Source organism: Nomascus leucogenys, chromosome 1a (genome assembly GCF_006542625.1).
Source record: "Nomascus leucogenys isolate Asia chromosome 1a, Asia_NLE_v1, whole genome shotgun sequence".
NCBI classification, from domain to species: Eukaryota; Metazoa; Chordata; class Mammalia; order Primates; family Hylobatidae; genus Nomascus; species Nomascus leucogenys.
Window position 1 is genome coordinate 89,875,161 of NC_044381.1, and position 26,087 is coordinate 89,901,247.

The 26,087-nt window shown below is 45.9% G+C and overlaps 1 protein-coding gene across 4 annotated transcripts in view; it reads right to left on the bottom strand.

Annotated features, from left to right (window-relative positions):
* DPF3 (double PHD fingers 3) overlaps window positions 1–26,087 on the bottom strand; it is a 282,508-nt gene that overhangs the window by 205,364 nt on the left and 51,057 nt on the right. Inside the window, exon 1 of one of the 4 annotated variants that reach the window (XM_030812916.1) lies at window positions 24,448–25,048. The exons of the other annotated variants lie outside the window; for them this stretch is intronic. The gene's annotated coding sequence lies outside the window, so the exon portion shown is untranslated. Of the gene's footprint in view, window positions 1–24,447; window positions 25,049–26,087 lie in introns of those variants that run through there. 4 annotated transcript variants of the gene reach the window in all.

Below are 26,087 nucleotides of genomic sequence, written 5' to 3' on the forward strand. Positions count from 1 at the left end.
CCAAGTGTGGTGGCACATATGTTTGTAATCCCAGCTGCTTGGGAGGCTGAGGCATGAAAATCGCTTGAACCTGGGAGGCAGAGTTTGCAGTGAGCTGTGATCACGCCACTGTACTCCAGCCTGGGCAACAGAGTGAAACTCTATCTCAAAAAAAAAAAAAAAAAAAAAATTAGCCGGGCGTGATGGCATGCACACTACTTGGGAGGCTGAGGTGGGAGGCAGAGCCTGGGAGGCAGAGTCTGCAGTGAGCTGCAGTCACACTACTGCACTCCAGCTTGGGCGACAGAGTGGGACTGTGTCTCAAAACAAGAAAAAATAAGTCTGGCCATGGCGGCTCAGTCCTATAATCCCAGCATTTAACAAGGTAGAGGCAGGAGGATAGCTTAAGCCCAGGAGTCCAAGACCTGCCTGGGCAACATAGCAAGACCCCATTCTCCACCAACAAAAGAGACAAAAAAGAATTTTTATTACTGACCTTGTTTCTAGCAAGAAACAATCTAGGATACGCCACTAGGTTGAGTAAACGCTGGCATCAATATGATGAACTATCGAATATTGTCCATGGTACAAACTTAATAAATATTTCTTAAATATACTCAAAGTATACACTATATAAGAACCTTAGAAAGGAGTGAGATGTGTAGAGGACTTACACTTATGGGTAGAGAAACACATAAATAAATTGTTTCATTGCAGCAAATATTGGAAATCATCTAAATGTTCATCAAGAGAGGTGAAATTAGGCCGAGTGCACTTGCTCATGCCTGTAATCCCAGAGCTTTGGGAGACCAAGACAGGAAGACTGCCTGAGGCCAGGAGTTCAAGACTAGACTGAGTAACATGGCGAGAGCTCATCTCCACTAAAATTTTTTTTTTAATTAGCCAGGCACTGTCGTGTGTACCTGTAGTCCTAGCTACTCAGAAGGCTAAAGTCAGAGGATTGCTTGAGCCCAGGAGTTCAAGGCTGCAGTAAGCTATGATCACGCCACTGCACTCCAGCCTGGGTGACAGAGTGAGATCTCGTATTGAAAAAAAGAGGTGAAATTAAATAAATCATGGTATGTCCACACAATGAAATGCTATATATCTGTTAAAAACAGGCCAGATATAATCTACGTCCTAGGCTGGGCGCAGTGGCTTGTAATCCCAGCACTTTGGGAGGCCAAGGTGGGTGGATCACCTGAGATCAGGAGTTCAAGATCAGCCTGGCCAACATGGTGAAACCCCATCTCTACTAAAAAATACAAAAAAATTAGCCGGGCGTGGTAGCGCATGCCTGTAATCCCAGCTACTCAGGAGGCTGAGGTGGGAGGATCACTTGAACCTGGAAGGTGGAGGTTGTGGTGAGCCAAGATTGCTCCACTGCATTCCAGCCTGGGCAACAAGAGTGAAACTCCATCTCAAAAAAATAAAATAAAATAATCTATGTCCCAGATTGTTAAAAATTTTTTAAAGGTGCAGAACAGAGCACTTGGAATGCTACTATTTGAAGAGAGAAAAAAATAAAAGGACAGATATATATTTATGTTCACATAACATCACCAGAAAGATACAGAAGAAAAAACAAAACAGGTAAGTCTATACTGAAAGACTAGGGTCTGAGGATGTGAGAACAGAGGTGACAGAGACTTAGATTTACTTTTTGCTCTTAATTACTTTCTGCAGTGTTTAAATTTTGTACCATATACAGGTTTTTCGTTTTCAAAAAACACCACCAAAAACAAAAACACAGATTTTTTTTTAGAAGGAAGGGGAGTGTTATGGATTGAGTTTCTTAGAAGGAAGGAGAGTATTATGAGTTGAGTTTTTTAGAAGGAAGGGGAGTGTTGTAAGCTGAATTATATCCTCTTTATATGTTGAAGTCCTAACCCCCCTACAGGTTGAACATCCCAAATTCACAAATCTGAAATGCAAAATGCTCCAAAATCCAAAACTTTTTGAGCACCAACATGACCCATGAAGATCTCACCCAATTTCCCAGAAGCCCTCGCTCTCATCAGACTAGAATCTTCTTTTGAGAGGTCTTTCCTTTTCTCATCCCTATTGCTACCAGTACAAAAAGCAAAACAGAAAGACACTAAAGCAAAACAGAAAGACACTAAAGCAAAACCAAAGTTTTAGTCACAAAAACCAAATGGGCTGGCGAGGGAAGGTGGTGGTTACAGGGAAGGTTTTAAGCTCACCAGGCCTTGTAGCTGAGGTTACAAAATGGCAGCTAGCTGGACGCCATTTGGTCTAAATCTGCTCACCCAAACCTCCCTCCAGTTCTCCAAGGGATGTCCCTAATTACTAGCACAGCCACCTGCCAACATGGAATCTGGGTCTCCCTTCTTTCAAACATTAGAGATGTGAGACCAGAAAGATTACTTCCCAATACCAGAGAAAAGGCTAAGAGGGAGGAACAAGGGGGAGAAGGAGACCTTCACTGCAGCATGCAAGGACATGGCGGACACATCCTGTCCCATATCTCAGCTATTATGCATTCCCAACTGGCTTGGCCAACATCCAGAGAGACTCCAGGCTGGTGAGTCTGTGAATGTGAAGCAGAGATAAGCAAGGCAGTGAGGGGGAGCTCGCCCACTGTTATATATGGGCCGCAGCACTGCATGGCGAGGAGTCAGGGGAATCTTCCATTTCCAAGACATTTCTGCACTCGATCCTGCTCCCCAAGACTAAGAATTCTTTCTTGGCTTCCTCCCACTCCCTGGAATGTAACTAAGCAGTTAATTTGAGAACAAGGAAAAATTGGGGGCTAGGGAGGTGTATGAGTGTTTTAATGTGTTAAAAATCACATTTACCCTGGATACTTGTTTGCAATAAAACAGAGAGTAGGAAACTCCATTCTTACCTTCATCTATGGGACAGGCACCTAGTGGCAATCATTGTGAGAAATAGGGAGAGGCCGATCTATGCTTAGGGAGTTCAGAAAATGCTATGCTTCCTTCCAGCTGTAGGGAAGCTGAGCCACTGGAGAAGAATGGATGCATTTGGACAAACAGGAATGGATGGAAGGCTTTCTAGGAGAGGGGACCACATGATCAAAGCCTGAAGAAGGGGTGGTTCTTGTCTAGCAATGAGGAAGTGTGAGGAGAGGCAAAGAAATATCTTCTAGAAGCTGAGGGATCAGGCACTGGAAGCTTATCTACCTTTTCCAACTCCAGGGTATCCACCAAGAAGAGCAAAGTCCAGAAACAAGGGGCACCTGCAAAGTGATGGAGGAAAGTGGAGGAAAGGAATGTCTGCCCCGAGCCCAGCCCCAGGGTCAGATGCCGGGAAAAATTCCTGGGATTATTTGGTGCTGTGTGAGATGGATCTGGAGCCACCCTGGCTCAAAAAGGGATGTGGGTTTGGACTGGGGCTGCCAGGACTGGTCTGGGGCAAGCTAAGGACACTTCCACGTGTCCACACTTTTGTACTTGCTGTTCACCAGTATCTCCTTTCCCCCCTGTCCTCCCTGTTCATGGAAATCCTTAAAAATCATCTCCTCCGGGAAGTTCTCCTGATGCTGTCATTCAGAATTAACCCACCACTCTTTATGCCGCTTCAACAAGTTGCTTATATCTCTTTTTCCATTTACATTTTCTTTTTTTTTTTTTTTTTTGAGACAGAGTCTCACTCTATCGCCCAGGCTAGAGTGCAATAGCGCCATCTCGGCTCACTGCAACCTCTGCCTCCCGGGTTCAAGCCATCCTCCTCCTCAGTCTCCCAAGTGGCTGGGATTACAGGCACCCGCCACCACACCCGGCTAATTTTTGTATTTTTAGTAGAGATGGGGTTTCACCATGTTGCCCAGGCTGGTCTTGAACTCCCGAGCTCAAGTGATCCGCCCACCTCAGCCTCCCAAAGTGCTGGGATTATAGGTGTGAGCCACCACGACTGGCCTACGCTTTCCTATATGCCTTTTTTTTTTTTTTTTTTTTTTTGAGATGGAGTCTCACTCTGTTGCCCAGGCTGGAGTGCAGTGGCTCAATCTTGGCTCACTGAAACCTCCACCTCCCAGATTCAAGCGATTCTCTTGCCTCAACCTCCCAAGTAGCTGAGACTATAGGCGCATGCCACCATGCCCAACTAATTTTTGTATTTTTAGTAGAGACGGGGTTTCACCATGTTGGCCAGGCTGGTCTCGAAGTCCTGACCTTAGGTGATCCACCTGCCTCAGCCTCCCAAAGTTCTGGGATTACAGGCATGGGCCACCCTTCCCAGCCTATGCCTTGTCTTATAGTTAGTCTCCCTCTCTTCTAAATGTAAACTCTGAGATGTCACAAACTAGATCTTATACATCTTTCTGACCCCATCCCCCAGCACCAGCTCTTCCCCAGAGCAGACACTCAGTAAATACTTATTGAATTGAATACACGGACCCACAAGGAGCAACCTGGTACTGGCGGACATTTTTGATTCCTACATCCATTCATTCATTTGCTCAAAAACCATGTGATTGCCTAATATCTGCCAACCTGGCTCACACTCTCTCACAGAGCACACTCGAACTGTTTCATCAACCAGCTAAAAGTAAGTTCAGTATCAATTCAGGGCTTCTTTTCAGTTCTAGAACATAGAAAATTTCACAGGATCACCTTAACACCGCAGGATGGGTGCAGCCTACATCCCATTGCCTGTTTCTGTCCAGATGGAAAGTCACACCCTCAAGAAGCCCCCTGGGGAAGACAGATTGTCTGAGATGTGGATGAAGGCCCCCACAGGCTCTGCCCAGCCCAGCCCAGCCCAGCCCACCCAGGGGAACCCTAGATACACCTATCACAGGAGATGGCGGTTAAGATAACTCTATCTACGTACACAGTACCCTGTGGATACTAAGTAAGGAGCTGGTCATTCGGAATGAGGCAGGGGAGCTCTAGGAAGTCCTCTCTGCAGAGTAGATGTGGCCATGGAGGTGGGAGGATTAACTGAAGGTCATGAGAAAAGTCTGCCCTTCTCAGAGATCAATAAGTGCAAATTACTTGAGAGTCCAGGAACTGCTCGGCCATGGAGGACAAATACAGATGGGGGTGGGGGCGGGAAAGGGAGGGGGCAGGTTAGGGACAGTCATTGATCTCGGCGGGCTCTTCCAAGTCTAAAATTGTAGGATTCTAACCTGAACCTCCCCTGCCAACAACTTGAAAAAGTTGTCTTGAGATCAGGGACATGTGGAGAGAAAGTTGAAAAGCACGTCAGGTAATAAACCAAGAAGAAATTGTGAAGTCAAAACAAGGGATAAATTTTCCTTATCTCTCTAAGACACGGATCAAAGCAGCTGGCTGCTGTCTGCCTGGCCTGGGAAGATGATAATGGTTTTTAATGGCCTGTAAACAATAGGACCAGCCTTTGTAATAAAGTTTAACCAATTAATCCTTTAGGCTTCCTCCCTGCACTCTGCCTACTCCCCGCTCCTCCTTTCTGTGATGCGGCAACCTTCAGGGGTCTGAAAATCAATGGATCCAGCCCCTAGACACAAACCTGTAGGTGACAATAAGAGTTGCCCAGAGGAAGTGCTAAAGAAAATTGTCTCTATCCTGATCTGGCTAAAAGGAGGAAGAATCCCTCTTTTCAGGGAAAAGGAGAGGAGATATGATGCATCAAGGAATTGGCACAAGAGGTAAACTTCATTCTTATTCAGGAGCTCATTCATTCATTCAGCAAACATTCATGAACACCTACTATGTGCAGGGCATCTGCAGAGGGTGCAGAAGTATACAAAGAAAATACCTGCCCAAGATGGAATTAAAGCCTAGAGGTGGTGGTACTGGGAATAAGACACATTCACAGATGGCCGGGCGCGGTGGCTCACGCCTGTAATCCCAGCACTTTGGGAGGCCAACGTGGGCAGATCACGAGGTCAAGAGATCAAGACCATCCTGGCAAAGATGGTGAAATCCTGTCTCTACTAAAAATACAAAAAATTAGCTGGGCATGGTGGCACGTGCCTGTAGTCCCAGCTACTTGGGAGGCTGAGGCAGGAGAATTGCTTGAAACTGGAAGGTGGAGGTTGCAGTGAGCCAAGACTGCCACTGCACTCCAGCCTGGGCAACAAGAGCGAAACTCTGTCTCAAAAAAAAAAAAAAAAAAAAAAGGACACTTTCACAGATATCAATCGTAAAAGTTAGTACAATAGCCTCTGCAAACCACCGTACAAATCCAGGCTTCTTTTTCCATTTCTTCTTTCATGTGCCATGTTCCGCTTGGGGTAGTTACGACAGACAATATTCAGAAAATGGAAGAATCAGAAAGAGAAGAAAGTGGAACACACAAGAGAAAGAAAACTAAGGCCCTCCTCCCTCCTGCCATGGCCCTCTCTGTCTTCAGCCCTAGTTCTGGAAAAGAAAAGGGTGTGTTGTCACTAGAGGCCTCCAGGCAGGTCCATGCCACTGAGTCACATTTCAAGCCGTGTTTGCTTCCTACACCAACAAGGCATATCTTTTCTGAATTGTGCAATATTCTGGCCACCTGGGTTTTTCTACTTGGTATACCAACTCCTAGTACTCAACGACCATTCCCTTTACTCTTTTTTTTTTTTTTTTTTTTTTTTTTTGAGACAGAGTCTCACTCTGCACAATCTCGGCTCACTGCAACCTCCGCCTCCCAAGTTCAAGCAATTCTCCCTGCCTCAGCCTCCCAAGTAGCTGGGAATACAGGTGCCCACTGCCACGCCCAGCTAATTGCTTTTTTACTTTTAGTAGCGACAAGGCTTCTCCATGTTGGCCAGGCTGGTCTCAAACTCCTGACCTCAGGTGATCTGCCTGCCTCGGCCTCCCAAAGTGCTGGAATTACAGGTGTGAGCCACTGCACCTGGCCCCCCTTTACTCTTAAATACAGTGTGTACCAGCTGTAGTAGTTTATGCCTGTACTCCCAGCATCTCAGGAGGCTGAGGCAGGAGGATCACTTGAGCCCAAGAGCTTTAGGCTGTAGTAAGCCAAGATCGCACCACTGCATTCTAGCCTGGGCAACAGAGCAAGACCCTGACTCTCAAAAAAAAAAATACGATGTGTAATGGTGATATAATAATTCAAAGGTTAATCATCTCTACTTTTGAAAACAATAATGAATACCTTGCTTTGCATTTGTTCAGCCTCACATTTTTTTCAGAGTTCTTCAAAAAATATTATCTCATGTTCATGCTACAAGCAACCTTGGGTGATAACAAAGGTTAAACATCATTATTTCCACTTTAAATTTTCCCTCCTTTATCCATTTGTTTTCTACTCAACAAACAGTGGTTGAGTACCTGCCATGTGCTAAGCACTGTGCTGGGTACAGGGTCACACAACATAGCAGAAAAACAGCAGATCCTGCCTTCAACAGCAGATCCTTCCCCTCCGTGGGGAGGAGAAGTGAGGACATGGTCCCTGTATCCAGGGTCTGGGGCATCTTCTAGAGGAGAAGATTGAGACAAGCATTAAAAGACTAGCATGGGCCAGGTGCGGTGCTCACACCTATAATCTCAACACTTTGGGAGCCCAAGGCAAGAGGATTGCTTGAGCTTGGGAGGTAGAGGCTGCAGTGAGCCGTGATGGTGCCACTGCACTCCAGCCTGGGCAACAGAGTGAGACCCTGTCTTAAAAAAAAAAAAAAAAATTAGCATGATTTTACCAGGTAGAAAAGAGAGGAAAGGGGATTCCAGAGAGTGGGTCAGCAATCTGTGCACAGAGAAGAGTGGGCCATCTGGGGCATCCAGACCATGGGGTGAGGAGCAGTGAAGGGCAAAGGCTGAGAAAGACTGAAGAGGGAGGCTGGGCCCAAACAACGGAGCCAAGAGTGCCTTGCCAAGGAGTTTGGACTTTATCCTGGGGGCAATGAGGAAATCACTGAAGGTTTTAAGCAGAGGTGGGTGACGTGATCAGATTTGTGTTTCAGCAAGATTACCCTGGCCACGGGTTGGAGAAAGCACTGGACTAGGAAGAGACTGGGCAGACTCTAGAAACATTCCCAAAATAGAATTCACAGGACTGGGTATCCCACTGGAGATAGGAGGAAAAGGAGATAATAGAAACAGCTTTCTCACTTGGGCTTGAGGGGCCCTCATCCAAGATAGGAGACCAGTAAGAAAGCCTTGCCCAAGGTTACCTTAAGTTACTTGATGGCTGACTCGAATCAAGAACCTGAAGTTCCTTCTGGTAGAAACCTCTGAGTCTGCCTCATTAACATCGATCAGCAAATAAATTTAACCATCATCTGCCAGGCTTTCCTTGTTTTCCACTTTATACATGTTCACTTTTTGTCCTATGGAGATTATTAAGATCATTAGGGCAAAATTCCTTTTGACCTCCCATAAGGCCTCTCACAGTACAAGACAATATGTGGTCAATAAATATTTGTTATTAAATCAAACTCCAGGAGCCCCAAGAACCCATCACCAGGCATTGCCTTACTTATAACATGAAATATTTGCCTTCTTTAATCCCTAATAAACAGTTTTTTGTTTTTTGTTTTTGAGACGGAGTCTTGCTGTGTTGCCCAGGCTGGAGTGCAGTGGCACGGTCTCGGCTCACTACAATCTCTGCCTCCCAGATTCAAGTGATTCTCCTGCCTCAGCCTCCCAAGTAGCTGGGATTACAGGTGCCCTCCACCATGCCCGGCTACTTTTTTGTATTTTTATTAGACACAGGGTTTCGCCATGTTGGCCAAGCTAGTCTCGAACTCCTGACCTTGTGATCCGCCCGCCTCAGCTTCCCAAAGTGCTGGGATTACAGGCGTGAGCCACTGCACCCAGCCAACAGTATTTTTTATTTAATTCCTAGATCAAGTAATTCCTAGATGTTTGAATTTCACAATCCAAGATAATTTTTTTGAGACAGAGTCTCGCTCTGTCACCCAGGCTGGAGTGCAGTGGTGTGATCTCTGCTCATTGCAACCTCACCTCCCAGGTTCAAGTGATTCTCCTGCCTCAGCCTCCCAAGTAGCTGGGATTACAGGCGCCTGCCACCACACCCAGCTAACTTTTTTGTATTTTTTAGTAGAGACGGGGTTTCGCCATGTTGGTCCGGCTGGTTTCAAACTCCTGATCTCAAGTGATCCGCCCACCTCGGCTTCCCAAAGTGTTAGGATTACAAGCGTGAGCCACTGTGCCCGGCCACAATCCAAGATATTTCTAACAACAACAACAAAATTGGAGGGTCCAACGTGGTCTTGCCAGCTTTTGTTTTAACACCATTGTTTCTTAAAAGAAAGAACATTGAATACATATCCCCAAAGTCAGGATAATATAATTTTACGATGAATTTTCCAAATTAAATCAGAGTTCCTCAACCTCAGACCAATTAACACTGTACTGAAGAATTCTTTGCTATGGCAGTGGAGGGGAAGGAGAAGGGGGAGCTGTGGGCAAAATCGCCCCAGTTCAGAACCACTGAGTTTTTTAAAGTAAGCTTTATTAAAAATCCAGTTACACTGTCCTTATATTTTGGATCAGTGAAAACTATCACAGACTGCCACCAGTCCATAAACAGCTTTTGGGAACAAGAGACTCAGAGGTGAAGAGTGTGGAATTTGAAATCAGACTTGAACTCAAATCCCAATTCCACCTCTCCTCATTCCCTGACCTTGAGCAAGGCACTGTTCCAAGCCTCCCTTTCCTCCCCTGCACAGTGAGGACAATACCACCCCATCCCAGTTGTTGGGAGGATTCAATGGAATAGATGTGACGCACTTAGCATGTGATCATCGGGAACGGAAGTATGAAAATTATTAACATTATTTCTACCACTTCTATAACATATGTGGTATCTAATACAAATTAATGACTGCTACCCAAATTTCAGACTTTCTGGGTCAAAAGGACCTTACACATAATATAGTGGACTTTCAATAAACACTTACCAAATGGAAAAATGAACCCCTTGTCACCCAGATCTCACTAGTTCCTTCCCTGAACCCCGACACATCTGAGTCCTTTTCTCCTTTACTAAACCTTTCTCCAATCCTACTCATGGGAATTAAAGCCATAAAATAAGCCTGGCGCACCTCGGGCCTCTGCCCTGGGCTCTGTGGGCGGGAACACTGTGAAAGCCGTATCAATCACCCCCACCTATGAGAGCCTTTCTTCAGGGCCAGCCATGAACATCCCCCATGTCATCAGCATCTTCAGGCTACTGCTGTCCTTCTTGGATATTTAACCTGGAGGTGGGCCAGGGACAGAAAAAGGAGGTGGCAAGATCCTTGAACAAAAGGAGCTATAAAAGGGCGTTGGGGGAAGCAAGGCAAACGGCAGATTAAACAAGCAGGCACCTCAAGGAAACGTGGCGGGGGAGGGGGTTCTGAGCCTCTCTGTCTGCTTACTTGACAGCAAGCAAGCAGGTCAGAGTTCCCACCACTTCCTTCTAGTAGAAACTCCACCAAGCCCACCTCCCCGCCTTGGCAGGCAAAGCACTGGTAGCTCTCTCAAGGGAAAAAAAAAAAACACTTCTTGTTACAAACCAGACACAGTCCTGGCCAAAGCCCAGCTAACAATAAATTTCTGGGGTTCATCTCACAAGTACATTAAGTATCTTCTGACAATTTTCCAAAGGGCTGGGTTTTTCTGGCCATCACAGGGCTGTAGAATATTGAGTACAAGGAGAAGGCTTCAAGAACACGGGATCCAAGCCCTCGTTTCATTGATGGGGAAACTGAGGCTCAAAGAGGGGGAAGGAACTTGTTCAGGATCATCCAAGTATGCTCCCGTCAGTGGCAGCACTGAGCCAAGAACTCAAGGCTTCAGTTTTGGCACTGGGTTTTGCCAGAGGCTTGAAAACATACCAAGAAGAGGAAGGTGTACTATGAACTAAATCTCACTTTTCCTGAAAATATAGATGTGTGCTCACACAGGCACACATGCGCATAAAAGGTAGGTAAAGAGGAAACAAATGTAGCAAAATGTCAGTAAATGGTGAATCTAAGCAAAGGGGATATTGGTGTTCATTGCTCTATTTTCACAACTTTTCAGAAGGCTTGCCATTTTTCCAAGGAAAAATTTGAGGAAGAGCTAGGTGTGGTGACTCAAGCCTGTAATCCCAGCACTTTGGGAGGCCAAGGTGGGAGGATCGCTTGAGGTCAAGAATTTGAGACCAGCCTGGGCAACATAACAAGACCCCATCTCAACAAAAAAATTAAAAATTGCCAGGCGTGGTGGCTCATACCTGTAGTCCCAGCTACTCAGGAGGCTGAAGCAGAAGGATCGCTTGAGCCCAGGAGTTCAAGGCTACAATGAGCTATGATGGCACCACTTCACTCTAGCCTGGGCAACAGAGTAAGAACATGTTTCTTCTAAAAAAATTAAAATTAAAAAAAAAATTTTGAGGGAGAAAGATAAAGCACTAACTAGCAATCTAAGATAAATAAAATTTAAAAAAAAATCATTTGGAAAAGAGTAGGAATCCCTCCTTCAATTTCATTCAGTTTCCCTAGCTAGGGACTAATATCCTTAGGAAAAGTTATAAGAAATCCAGAGGTTAAAGGGGTGGGACTCCAAACAAGTAAGAGATCGCCGGTATTCATAGCAGTCCGTAGCTATGGCAATCTTGGAATCCAAATAAGATTTCAGATATTTTGTCCCATCAGCTCCTAAAATACATAGATTCTGGTCACACCACGTATCCTCTGTTGTTTTTGGTGCAAAAAGTAAAGTAACCATGAACTATAGATAGAGCAAATGTCAGAATTTTTCCAGGGGACTTTATCGTCTTTGCAATACAGGTAGTTTATAAATGCAATACAATATAGTTTAATTTCTATTCAGTTTGCAAATTATTTCACATAAGTAAATCATTGAATCAAAATCCACATCCAACCCACACTCACCATGTTCTCTATCCATATTAGTATTTGATTTGGGCCATACTGGGTCCATAATCGAGCCCTGAAAATCTATCCCGGGCCACATATATAACTCATACCAATAGCAGGGCACTCAAGGCATGATGATTTGAGGGAACACAACCTATCCAAGAAACCTCAAGGAATTCCTTATGGCTGAAGTAAGATCTGAGGAAACCATGAGCAGGGGAATATGACTTGGAGAGAAGGTAGAGGTTAAATCCAGGAGGGCTCATACACCCAACAAAGGAGTTGGAAGTTTATCCTTCAGAAAACAAGGGTTTTAAGTAGGCGGTGATATAACTGGATCATTCTGGCAGACTACAGATGGATGAAAGTAACTCAAAGTTAGGAAGTCTATCGGAATGACAAAGACCTGATCTAAGGCAGTCTGAGCGGGAGTGATGAACTGATAACACATTAGGAAGAGCTATTGACCACAGCAAATGGACAAAACTGGGTGGGAAGAGGGCAGATGTGCCTGAGAGAGAGAGGAGGGATCCCAGATGACGTCTAGCTTGGCCAACTAGATGACAACACTCATCCTGACGGGGAATCCGGGAGGAGGCGAAGGCTTGGCGGAGGAGCGTGGTGAGTTTTGAATCATGTTGAGGTCCCAGTTGGATATACAAATATGGAGCTCCAGAGAGAAGCTCAGGATGAATATGTGCATTGGGAGTAGCCAACATTAATGTATGGGGATGGATGCCAAGGGTGCGGAGGAAATCAGCCAGAGAATTGGGGGCAAAACAAGGACTGAGTCAAGGACAGAAACTCTGGGGGTAAAAAACACTTAAGGGCAGTCAGGGAAGAAGAGACCCCAAAAAACGTTGAGGAGTAGCCAAAGAGGCAAAGACCTAGGCCTGCTTTTAAGTGACCTACTAAACTCCTCCATCTCCACAGACTGGTCACACCATGCTGGGGCTGGGGAAGGAACAATCATGTGTTAAAATAAACTCATTTCTCAATGAAAAGACAAACAGCCCAATTTAAAAATGGGCAAATAACAAATAGACATTTCTCCAAAGAAAACATACAAATGGCCAATAGACACATAAAAAGATAGGAAGCATCATTCAGTCATCAGGGAAATGCAAATCAAAACCACAATGAGGCCGGGCATGGAAGCTCATGCCTATAATCCCAGCACTTTGGGAGGTCGAGGCAGGTGGATCACTTGAGGCCAGGAGTTCGAGACCAGCCTGGCTAACATGGTGAAACTCCTCTACTAAAAATACAAAAATTAGCCAGGTGTGGTGGTATGCACCTGTAATCACAGCTACTCAAGAGGCTGAGGCACGAGAATTGAACCTGGGAGGAGAAGGTTGCAGTGAGCCGAGATTGTGCCACTGCACTCCAGCCCGAGTGACAGAGTGAGACTCTGTCTCAAAACAAACAAACAAATAAACAAAAAACCCACAGTGAGGCCAGGCATGTAGTCTGATGCCTGTAATGCCAACACTTTGGGAGGCCAAGATGGGTGGATCACTTGAGGTCAGGAGTTTGAGACCAGCCTGGCCAATATGGTGAAATCCCATCTCTACTAAAAATACAAAAATTAGCTGGGCATGGTGGCGGGCATCTGTAATCCCAGCTACTCGGGAGGCTGAGGCAAGAGAATCATTTGAACTGGGGAGGCGGAGGTTGCAGTGAGCTGAGATCGTGCCACTGTACTCCAGCCTGGGTAACAGAGTGAGACTGTCTCAAAAAAAACAAACAAACAATGAGATACCACTTCACACCTGGTGGGATGGCTAGAATCACAAACGTCAGCAAAGAAGTAGAGGAACTGGACCCCCCATACATCACTGATTGGAACACAAAATGCTGCAGTCACTGTGGAAAACAGCTTGGCAGTTCTTCAAAACTTCAAACAGAGTTATTATATGACCCAGAAACTCCTCCCCTAGGTATATACCCAAAAGAATTGAAAACATATGTCCACGCCAAGACTTGTACATGAAAGTTTATATTAGCATTCTTCATAACAGCCAAAAAGCAGAGATAACCCAAATGTCCATCAACAGATGAACAGGTAAATCAAATGTGGCATATTCATACAAAGGACTATTATTCAGCCATAAAAAGGAAGGGAGTACTCAAACATGCAACAACATGGCTGAACGCTGAAAACATTATGCTGGGTGACAGAAGACAGATACAAAGGCCACATGTGTTATATGATTTCATTTCTATGGAATATCTAGAATAGGGAAATCCAAGGAGACAAAAAGCACATTAGTGGTTACCGGGGTAGAGGGGACAGGGGAGTGGGGAGTGTCTGCTTCCTGAGTGCAGGATTTCTTTTTTTTTCTTTTTCTGTCACCCAAGCTGGAGTGCAGTGGTATAGTCTAGGCTCACTGCAACCACTGCCTCCCGGGTTCAAGCAATTCTCCTGCCTCAGCCTCCTGAGTAGCTGGGATTACAGGTGCGTGCCACCACGCCCCAGTTAATGTTTGCATTTTTAGTAGAGATGGGGTTCCACCATGTTGGCCAGGCTGGTCTCAAACCCCTGATCTCGTGATCTTCCCTCCTCAGCCTCCCAAAGTGCTGGGATTACAGGCATGAGTCCATCACGCCAGGCCAGGATTTCTTTTTAGGGTGATGAAAATGTTCTGGCATCAGATATGGATGATGGCAGATGTACTAAACACCACTGAATTACGCACTTTCAAATGGTTAGAATGGTGAATTTTATGTTGTGTGAATTTTCTCTCAATAGAAAAATTAAATCATCCTTTACAAAGTGACCCACAGCCACAAGGAGCTGGGGAAGCAGCTTCTCCAGCTTACAGCAGGAGCTCCAGATATTCTGAGTAAAGAAGCCAAACAGCCTGCTTCCTGGGAGACCCTTAAATGTCTTCACGCATCCACAGCTGGGGGAGGGGGTGCTGACGAACAGGAGAAGGTGGAGCATCGGCCTCCCTTGGCTGCTCACTCTGTGGTCAGGTGGCCTCGCCCACTTGTAAAACCCCAAATGCCAGAGTGGCAGCGAGGCATACATGCAACTATGACTTGACCCGCAGTGAGGCAGCAACCAGATCTGACCCGGGCATAGTTACCCCACATGGACAGGAAAGGAGAAATGATTTCCAGGCCCAGGACACCCAGAAGCCACCAAAAACCAACATCATGGTTCATCCCCCTTATTTGACTCTTGGACACCTAAAACCTGTGCGTCGTGTTCAAAATACACCCGCCAGAGACCACGTTCCCAGACATGCCCAGGGCCAGCCGTCACCACACGGGTGCCTCGGGGAGATGCTGAAGACACAAGTGGCTTTGAAATTAGCACAACTTACATGGCTTCCAGGTCTGCTGTGGAAATCCAGGCCCAAAGAAGAAGCCAGTGAGGAACAGGAGGCTGACAACTGTGTTCTCAGAAGGGGTTGGAGCCTCTGGGAAGGGGGCACTGAGGACAGAGCACGGCGTTCTGCGGATCATATCACATCTCTACTTCCCTCTCCAGTGATATGCTTCCCTCGCTCTCCCAATTTGCTCCCTCTCTCCTGCCAAACTCCCAGGGCAACCCTGGATAATAAAGTGACCGAATGTGAATGCTTCCAGGTAGCACACCAGCACTCCAGAGAAACTGTCAGAGCAGGGGGCAAACCCCTGGCCTACTCCAGCCACTGGATAAGCGCACCCTCCTCCATGCCTCCCTCCTCCTGCCTGCCCTGAAGGGAGAAGAAGCGCAATGAAACTAGGTCTTCCCTTGGGGTTCTGACCACCTCGTGGGGAGATTATGATTGCCCTGTGGTTGCCACGCCTACTGTGATGTCACTCCTTTTATCAGTCTATCTGGATGAATTTCTTTTCCCTTTTCTCTGAAGGACAACCTCCTACTCAGTGCTTAAGAGCCCATTGGGAGCTCCCGCCCTTGTCTTATCTGGATCTGGGACCTCAGAAGACTCCACATTCCTAACAGTATGAGTAGCTCTCAGGATGAAGAAAATCTCCCCCAAGCTGGTCAATATACTCCTAGATTTAAGCAGAACCAAACAGAACCTATTTCAACATCCCCTCTCAGAATGCAAACAGGAGAGGGGTGTGTGGAAAGGTCCAATCACCTTTACTTAATTGGTCAGAATAAAATCACTTTTTTTTTTTTTTAAGACAGAGTTTCCTTCTGTGGCCCAGACTGGAGTGCACTGGCGCAATCTCAGCTCACTGCAACCTCCACCTCCCAGGTTCAAGCAATTCTCCTGCCTCAGCCTCCTGAGTAGCTGGAATTACAGGCGCACACCACCACACCTGGCTAATTTTTGTGTTTTTAGTAGAGATGGGGTTTCACCATGTTGGCTAGACTGGTCTCGAATTCCTGACCTCAAGTGATCCACCCATCTCGGCCGCCCAAAGTGCTGGGATTACAGGCATGAACCACCACACCCAGCCAGAAATCACTTTTTCAGTGAAATAAGTGCAAAGAAGAATGAGGGTGGGGGAAAGGTTTATGGATCCCACACTTTGTCATGCACAGAGGAAGGCAAAGGAAGAAAGAAAACTCTTTCCTAAATGATCACTTATCTCCGGCAGGTGTATCTTGACCATTCCAGCCATGGATCCATAGGGAGTTTCATGCCAATGAAAAGCATTTCTTTGGGGTCCTACTACGCATCAGGCACTGTGGCAGGTACTGGAGACTTAGTCCCAGCCCTTAAGGAACTAATAATAAGATCACGGCCAGGCGTGGTGGCTCACGCCTGTAATCCCAGCACTTTGGGAGGCCGAGGTGGGTGGATCACTGGAGGTCAGGAGTTCGAGACCAGCCTGGCCAACATGGGAAAACCCCATCTCTACTAAAAATACAAAAATTAGCTGGGCGCAGTGGCAGTCACCCGTAATCCCAGCTACTTGGGAGGCTGAGGCAGGAGAATCGCTTGAACCTGGGAGGCAGAGGTTGCAGTGAGCCAAGATTGTGCCATTGCACTCCAGCCTGGGAGACAGAGCAAGACTCCATCTCAAAAAAATAAAAAAAGAAAAGAAAAAAAAAAAGATCACTGTTCACAATCACAACATTTACACAGCCTCCTTCAAAAGAATTTCCTCTCTAGAAAGATGAGCTGAGAGACCAGACAGTTTGTCTACGGCCTTCATGAAGTGAAAGGAGGCAGAGAGGAAAGGAGCTGGCCATGGACAGGTTTTGCCCCAGATCCTCAAGTGAAGACCCCAGCCTGCTGCAAGCTTTTTCCTCATTCTCTCCTCCCCTCCTGGAATCCGTGGCAGCTTCCACAGGCGGTGAAAGAAGGCAGCAAGCAGTGGCTCCAGTGCCAGCTGCAGCAACCCCACCAGGAGAATGGGGCCATCTGACACAGAGAGGGTGTGAGGGCCAGGGAGACTGTCCCTGCAGCCAGCTAACCCCTCCAGTCAAGTCCACTTTCACAAAACGGGCCTGCTCCTGGAAGTCATTGATGCCATTGTTAAAACACAGCACCAGGCCGGGCACAGTGGCTCACGCCTTTAATCCCAGCACTTTGGGAGGCCGAGACAGGCAGATCACTTGAGGTCAGGAGTTCGAGACCAGCCTGGCCAACATGGTGAAACTTCGTCTCTACTAAAAATACAAAAATTAGCTGGGCGTGGTGGTACACACCTGTAATCTCAGCTGTTCAGAAGGCTGAGGCAGGAGAATCACTTAAACCCAGGAGGCGAAGGTTGCCATGAGTCGAGATCGAACCACTGCACTCCTGCCTGGGCGACAGAGTGAGACCCTGTCTCCAAAAAACAGCACCCTGGAGAAGACAGCAGTAGCAGTCCATTCACACTGGAAACATCCAGACTTATTACATAAAAATGGCGATTACTGGCCAGGCACAGTAACTCATGCCTGTAATTCCAGCTCTTTGGGAGGCCGAGGCGGCGGTGTAATCCCAGCTACTCGGGAGGCTGAGGCAGGAGAATTGCTTGAACCCAGGAGGTGAAGGTTGCAGTGAGCTGAAATCGTGCCACTGCATTCCACCCTGGATGACAGAACGAGACTGTCTCAAAAAAAAAAAAAAAAATGGCAATTACTGTTGGCATCAGCAGCACGGTTGTTTTCAGCCAAAACTTAAGACACAGAACTAGCCTTATCTTTCCAGTATATGGTATGTCTTTTGCTATTCTTTGCAAATTATCTATCATATATATTCTTTTTTTTTTTTTTGGAGACAGAATCTCTCTCTGTTGCCCAGGCTGGAGTGCAGCGGCATGATCTCGGCTCACTGCAACCTCTGCCTCTGGGGCTCAAGCAATTTTTGCACCTCAGCCCCCCAAGTAGCTGGGATTACAGGCACACGCCACCACACCCAGCTAATTTTTGTATTTTTAGTAGAGACAGGGCTTTGCCATGTTGGCCAGGCTGTTCTCAAACTCCTGGCCTCAAGTGATCTACCTGCCTCAGCCTCCCAAAGAGCTAGGATTACAGGTGTGAGCCACCGCACCTGGCCATATATATTCTTTTAATGGCAAGTGGCAGCAAAATCGTATTCCCATTTTCTGAATAAGAAAACCAAGCCTAAAAGAGGGACTCCCAAGTAATATCAACTTGCAAACCTATGAATTTTTATCTTAAATATTGGCTTTGAGGGACCTTTGGCAACAGCAAAGGCACTCAGCAATTTGTGTGGAAGTCACATTACCAGCCCACCAAATAAGCCACAACTATGAGTTCTTCCGTGGTTAGCGGGGCTGGGGATGTGGCAGGCAGGCGTGGAAGTGAGATCCACGTGAAAGACCTAAGCACTGACTCCCCGAGGGACTGGCGAAATGACGCAGGGGCCAGATAGATGTCAGATTTGGCCAAAGTGTCCTCCTTTTTCACAAGCCCGTCTGCCTTTCACCTGTCCTGAGGTAGGACAACCGGATGCCCTACTTTGCTGTGCAGTTCTGCTCTCTTAGGGACAGTAGCCCAAACAGGCTGCTCTCGCTACACACAGATAAGAAGCTTTGCCACCCAAAACCAAGAAAGGGGCCGGTGAGGACACACAGGGAATGCTCACTCAGTGGTGGCTGAGTTTGTGGAAGTAGCAAAACCTGCACTGTAGGACCCACATCTGTGAGAGAGGGCCCCATGGGAATCTCAGCTTGGATCAAAGCAGGCGGGTGCTCACTCCACTGACAGCAGCAGAGCCCAGCTCCAGGTGCGATCAGGAAGTGACCTGAGAAGCTGGAGTTCTGGACTCACAGACCCAGGCTTGAATTTCAGCATCACTCAGTCACTGTGTGGTCTTGAGTGACTTGCCCTTGTTTTTCCTCATCCATAAAATAGGGATAAAAATACCTGACCTTGAAAAATTATACAAATGCCAGCACACAGGACATACACGCAACAGAGATGGGAGCTAGAATTATTGTTTTGCCAAACGCAGCAGTGTCTGGACTCAGCCGCCCACTTCTGACCAATGGCCTTAACTTGTAACACAGCTGATCTGGAAGGTAAAGCCTGCAGCTGTGGAACCGAGCTCTCGCCAAGGTAACTGACCCATGTGGGGCTCAGAGCCTTGTTCTTACTAGAACCACTCTAGTTTGTTTGATTTTTTTAATTTATTTATACACATAATTGTGCGCGTTCCTTTATGCATATGTATACATATATATGCATGTGTATAATTTATTCAAATAGCATCATATCACTGATACTATTCTCCTATGCCCTACCCTCCCACATGGCTACTCACAGCCCCTGCCTTTCCAGGCGGCCCGTGTTAACATCTTAGTTTGTGTCCTTCCACAATTCTCCCCATATTCATGTAATTTTACACACACACGAACTGAATAGTGAAGTTTTGGACAGTGTGGGGGCGTTATTGTTTAACAAAAATGGAATTATACATCATACACAGTCTCTCTCTCTTTTTTTATTCTACCATAATTTGCCAATATCCTTTTAATGGTTCTGTTATAATTCATGATATAAAGGTGTCAAAGCTATTCAGCCATTCCCCTACTGATGGGAATTCACTCAGTTTCAACTCTTGGCCACTACCAACAAAAAAGCAATAAATTCCTTGACAGTATGTCCTAACCAAAGACCATTTTCCAACCAGACAAAAGGCCAGGTCCCAGGATGTGAAGGTCACCCATGAAAAGGACCTCATGATGAACTCCTGATTCAGCCACATCATCCTTAAAATTCTCCTTAGAAAAGAGACCCTCTGCTCCTAGAAACACAAATTCCCAGGCATGGGTCTGGCTTCCAAACTCTAGCCCTTCTGGTTCTTACTGCGTCAAGTCAATTCTGCAGGTCTTCATTTTCCCATCTGTAAAATAAAATCGTAACTGCCTCAGGCTGCAGGATTTGAGAGTGCTTTAGCAAGGGATTTTTATGAGGGAGCAGTGTGTGAAATAATATTTTTGCTGTAATTCTGTGGGATGTTGTTTCTAGCTTGTTGTTTGGGGGTCAGGGAAGGGAGGGCAAGCCAGAACTAACAGATTCAATTAAGTTCCCTCTGAGACTCAAGGCCCCTATTTATAAGGTACCTGGGTCTGGATGGGAAGGCGCTTCTATCTTCTGCATTTCTGAAACACCTGGTACTGTGGTTGTTTACAAGGAGAACTTAGGAACTGGACAGGGAGCTTTGGAATCTCTTCTTGCCCAGTTTTGTCAGATTCCAAAGAGGGGCAACTATAATTGAAATTATAAGAAGAATGGTCCAATCAGCAAATTTTGGAAAGTCTGTAATCTCACCGGTGTTTGATTTTCACTCAAAATTTCCCTAAGCTCTACATTTCATTCAGTAAAAACTTGGGGTTAAGGGAGAGATGGAGAACTTCTTTTGCAGGGGGTATAGTGATTATTTGTTCTATTCTTGAAAAAAAAAAGGAGAAATTTTAGGAAAACAATCTTAAAACTTCCATTTCGAGTAGCAGTTCTAAAAGACTTTCAAGAGCCTCTCTGAAAAGAAGCAGTTACAGCAACTTGAATGAATTTACCTGGTTATCATATGGTTCACATGCATGAGAGTGGGGGAGAAGACATGGTAAAATCAACAGAGTTCGTGTCATGATATTCTGCTTTAAAACCCAAATCAAGGCCAGGCACAGTGACTTATGCCTATAATCCCAGCACTTTGGGAGGCCAAGGTAGGAAGACCGCTTGAAGCTGGGAGTTCGAGACCAGCCTGGAAAATCTCGAGACTCCTCTCTCTACAAAAGAAATTTTTTTGTAATTAGCTGGGTGTGGTGGTACACTGTAATCCCAGCTATTCAGGAGGCTGAGGTAGGAGGATTGCTTGAGCCCAGGAAGTCAAGGCTGCAAGGAGCTATGATTATACCACTGCACTCCAGCCTGGATGACAGAGTGAGACCCTGTCTCTAAGAAAAAAAAAAAAAAACTCAAAATCTGACTATAGAATAATTTTCTTCATCAAAATGGAATCAAGCAGATAATTGGCACTCCTTTGGAAAAGGATTCGGCAGCCTCTACTGAACATACGCCTGCCCCATGACCCAGTAACTCCCCTGCAAGGTGTATATACTTAAGGTCTCCAAAAGACAAGTACCAGCATGTTCCCAGCACCACTACTCACAGGAAGTCCCAGACCAAAAACTACCACATGATCATCAAAAGTAAAATGGGAAAATAAATCATGGTGAATTTACATAACAGAGCACTATACAGCAATGAGAATGAATGATCTACAACCACAGCCAATGCTGGATGAATCTCACAAACACAATGTTAAAGGGGAAATCCAGCTACTGAAGTGGACGTGATAGAAGATTCCGTTTGATGAGGTTAGAATCAGAATAGTCACCCTTGGTGGGATGGGGTAGGGAGTGTTGGGGTGCCTGGAAGGGGCACAGCTAGGCTTCTGTGATGTTTCTTCATCTGGGGGTTGGTAACACAAGCATGTTCAACTTGTGAATTTTGGGGGGTGAACATATGTGCACTTTTTAGTATGTATGTTATACTTCAGTTTTTAAAACTTAAGAAATTAGCCAATGAACAAAAATAAACATGATTGTGAGCTGGGCATGGTGGCTCACACCGGTAATCCCAGCACTTCGGGAGGCCAAGGCAGGCGGATCACGAGATCAGGAGTTTAAGACCAGCCTGGCCAACATGGCGAAACCCTGTCTCTACTAAAAATACAAAAAATTAGCCAGGCGTAGTGGCAGACACTTGTTATCCCAGCTACTCAGGAGGCTGAGGCAAGAGAATCACCTGAACCCAGGAGGCAGAGGTTGCAGTGAGCTGAGATCACACCACTGCACTCTAACCCAGGCAACAATGCGAGACTCCATCTCAAAAAAATAAATAAATAAATAAACATGATTAAGGATAAAGCAATCCAGTGGACAAGGCTCTTGGAGCCATATTTTATTTGGCATGTATCATTCTAGGGAGCTCTCCCCTGTCAATGCCAAGACTAACTAGTCGAGTATGGAGAAAAGGCATTCTGTGAGAACAGATGAAAGGGAACAGAGAAACTGGCACTTTCTTTGGAAAAGAGTTGTTTCCAAAACCTAGATGGGCAGCCTCTACCCCAGGTAATTAGTCCAACACACTATCCATTACAGCTGAGTCCAGGTTTGCTTCAAAAGCATCTGGGGTTTTTTGGGTTTTGCTCCCCTTAAAAAAAAACTTGTTTTGAATGAGGGGAAAAGGCGTAGTTAATTTTTATACAGAAATCTGTTAAAGAGATCTGATCAATGGTGACAAAATGGAAGCCAGAGATGGAAAAGATTCACTGTGAGGCTCTGGCACTGAAGCCAACTTGGGCTTCCATTCAGTTCAATAATATTTATCATAGCTGCTAACACTTTTTTTTTCTTTTTTGAGATGGAGTTTCACTCTGGTTGCCCAGGCTGGAGTGTAATGGCATGATCTCGGCTCACTGCAACCTCAGCTTCCCAAGTTCAAGCGATTCTCTGGCCTCAGCCTCCCGAGTAGCTGGGATTACAGGCATGCTCCACCACGCCCGGCTAATTCTGTATTTTTAATAGAGACAGGGTTTCTCCATGTTGGTCAGGCTGGTCTCAAACTCCCAACCTCAGGTGATCCACCTGCCTCAGCCTCCCAAAGTGCTGGGATTACAGGCATGAGCCACCACACCCGGCCAATATCTGCTAATACTTATGCAGGTTTACATACTCTAGGCATTGCTCTATGAGCTTATATATATTAACTCATTCCATCTCTATCTATGAGGTTGGGATTGATATAATCCCTACTTTACACCCAGAGAGAGTAAGTAACTTGCCCAAAGTCACACAGCTAATAAGTGACAAAGCTAGGCAGTTTGGCTAGAGTCTGTGCTCTTAACCATTATACCATATTGTTTCCTGGTAAGCATTTCTTATGCCTGTACTATGTGCTGGGCACCATGCTGGACAAAAGGAGTACCGAGATGTATAAAAGACGGGTACACATATGACAGGTTCTAGTCCATGCAATGATGAGAATCATCCAGGCATCCTGAGGTCTAATTTCAGAACAAAACGTTAGAAAACTGCCTCCAAACACCTGGACATTAAGACTAAAATGCAGTGCTTGTTTTCTCATTGGTATTATTCTACTCAATAGAGTCAGTTTTAAGACTAAGCATTCCTTGACACCCCACCCATCCTTGGGTCATGAAAATCAATAAAGCTCTCTTCATTTTGATTGGAGGGGGGATATTTCCTCGTAAATATGTTTGCTTCTTTTTCCTGAATCACCCTCTTGTGTGAAAAGGATTCCTCACCACTGATCTAACAGGTTCTTGAATACAGGGTCTCTCAGAAGCCCAGGTGTTCAGGTTATTAAAAAATGAAGAAATGCAAAGCAAGATTACAACATTTTTGGCACATTATAGATCCTCACACAACAAATTTACATTTCCACACACACACACACAAACACACATACAAAGTCAAATATACAATGTAAAATAATTATGATCACAAGAGGATGATAGGCTCTACATTTTTAAGTATTGACTCACAATGCCCTAGGAATGGCATGGTCAAGGCACAGACTGCATTTGACACTTTGTGATGAATATCTTGGCGCACATATAATCTAGTGCACAGATAATGTCAAAGTCTCATTAGAATCCTCCATGGAACCAGGTGTGGTGGCTCATACCTGTAAATCCCAGTAGTTTGGGAGGTCAAGGCCGGAAGATCACAACCAGGAGTTCAAGACCAGCCTGGGCAACATAGTGAGTCCCTAACTCTACAACAAATTTCAAAATTAGCCAGGCGTGGTGGCACCTGTCTGTAGTTTCAGCTACTTGAGGATCACTTGAGCCCAGGAATTGGAGGCTGCAGTGAGCTATAATCGTGCCACTGCACTCCAGCCTGGGTGACAGAGGAAGACCTTGTCTCTAAAAAGAAGCCTCCATGAATGGGAAACCCAAGTTAAATCAGCTTCCACTCCACCCCAACTCCCTTCCTAAGCCTTCCTTAAGGGAAAAAGAACAAAATATTGAGCCCAGTAGTAAGTAAAGAACAGTGAAAGCTCCAGTTAGGAAACCATGAAAGAGAAGAAACGAGGTACACAGGGAGAAAACGTGGATGAAAACCCTAGACCATGGCCACCAACAGACCCAAGCTAGCCAGGTGTAGACCTCTGTGACACCGAGAGGTCAAGTCCAAGAGGTCAGCTGAAGTTACGAAAGGCAGGCAGGAACTCAATCAGCTACCTACCTGTCCACAAGCTAGTCCTCCCCAGGCCTGGCATCTATGCTCACCTCCTGGCCCACTCCTGCTGGCCTCTCCACAGGCACAGGTGAGGCCCTAAACACCAGGAATCTTCTAATGTGTGCTGCCTTCTCCCACGTCCGTCCCATTTCCTAGGAGTCAATCATGGTGCCCATTGCAACACGGCACCCAGTGCCACTTTCCAGAGTAGTGTGACGTCCAACTCCGAGACCTGGAGGATAAAAGGTATTAAAGCTCCTGGGACCCCAGAAGAGACAGGGCAGAAAGCTGGTGGAAAACCATCTCCAACATCTGTTTCTGTTTCTGTTAAAATCTATCCACTGTGTAAATTGCCAAGGAAAGTTAAGATTCCTGTTCTGAAGCGAGAAGGGTTCTCTTTTCACATGACACCTGCAGAAGATAGGAAATGTTATACCCCCTGCAGATCAGAGGACACCAGCTCCCTGTAAGAGGATACCCCAACCCTTGCCAGTGCAGCACCCAGCAGGGCGATTTTTCCATTTTTCTCCTCTTGCTGAAGGGCCTCCAGAAAGGCCACCAGGGCTTTCCCCAAGAGTAAAATTCTCCCCAGCTCCCTAGGAGGCCTCACTGCCCACCACCCCTTTATTTAGCCAAGTAGCAGAGTTTTTATTTTACTGTTTATTTTATTTTATTTTATTTTATTTTATTTTATTTTATTTTATTTGAGACAGTGTCCTTCTGTCGCCCAGGCTGGAATACAATGGCATGATCTCAGCTCACTGCAACCTCTACCTCCCATGCTCGAGCAATTCTCATGTCTCCGCCTCCCGAGTAGCTGGGATTACAGGCACGCGCCACCACGCCCAGCTAATTTTTATATTTTTAGTAGAGATGGGGTTTCACCATGCTGGCTAGGCTAGTCTTAAACTCCTGGCCTCAAGTAATCTGCCTGCCTCAGCCTCCCTAAGTGCTGGGATTATAAGCCACTGCACCCGGCCAGTAGCAGAGTTTTTAAATAACTTCCAGAGCCCTTTACTGGAGACACACCCAAGAAGATGGGCTCTTATTCTTCCCACAGAGGCCTACAGACCATCAACTAAATTCACTGGCTCCTACTCAAGCTATAGAAAGCTGAGGAGGACCTTGGAACATCCTCTCTAAATTCCTCCCCTAGTTCCAGTCCAGGTAAACACAAATTGATTCTATTTTTTCAAAACACCAGCCCCTTCAGATGGCCTGGTTAATCTTCATTAACATGTTATCTTCATTAACATGTTTATCTTCATTAACATATTTCTCAGTGATAAGAAGGGCCCAGGGTTCAACATCCCAGTTTGCATCCATGCAGACAAGGGCTGTGGGAAGCTGTAAAACTGAAGAGGCGGTGAATCCAGGAGGGATTCCCCAGATATCCGTGAGTCGGCGGTTGACTTTCTTGAACACGTCTTTCCCCTACTTTACACTTACCCTTACCTTACACTTACTGAGCATTCACTCTGGACCAGACCGTGTCCTAAGAGCTTCACGTGTGTGGTCATTCAATCCTCACACCCATCCTATGGAGTAGGTACTGGAGTTAAGTGATGGGGCTGGGATTTTAACCCAGAAGTCTGACTGCAAAGCCCAACTTACCATGAGGTCCACGACATATGTCTCTACTTATGGATTCCACCGGTGCTCTTGACAGGAGCATTTACCTCACTATATT